Below are 350 nucleotides of genomic sequence, written 5' to 3'. Positions count from 1 at the left end.
GAAGAAGAAGAAGAAGAAGAAGAAGAAGAAGAAGAAGAAGAAGAAGAAGAAGAAGAAGAAGAAGAAGAAGAAGAAGAAGAAGAAGAAGAAAACCTGACCATATGTAGTAGATGTGCAGGATCCTCCCAGCAACTGGAACAGGAGCTGCCCCTGAATCTATTGCCTGATTGCCCGTGTATCCCATTCCCCTAACTGGGCTATCTTGTCTGGCCTCAGTGGGAAAGGATGTTCCTAGTCCTGCAGAGACTTGATGGGTCAGAGGTGGGAGGGTAATGGGGGGTATTGGTGGGATGATACCCAGAGGAGGGGTCCTGTTTTCAAAGGAGAAGGAAGGAATGGGGAAGGATCTG

Source organism: Mus pahari, chromosome 15, assembly GCF_900095145.1.
Source record: "Mus pahari chromosome 15, PAHARI_EIJ_v1.1, whole genome shotgun sequence".
NCBI lineage: Eukaryota > Metazoa > Chordata > Mammalia > Rodentia > Muridae > Mus > Mus pahari.
The sequence above is the reverse complement of the archived record's forward strand: the minus strand, read 5'-3'. Positions refer to the sequence as shown.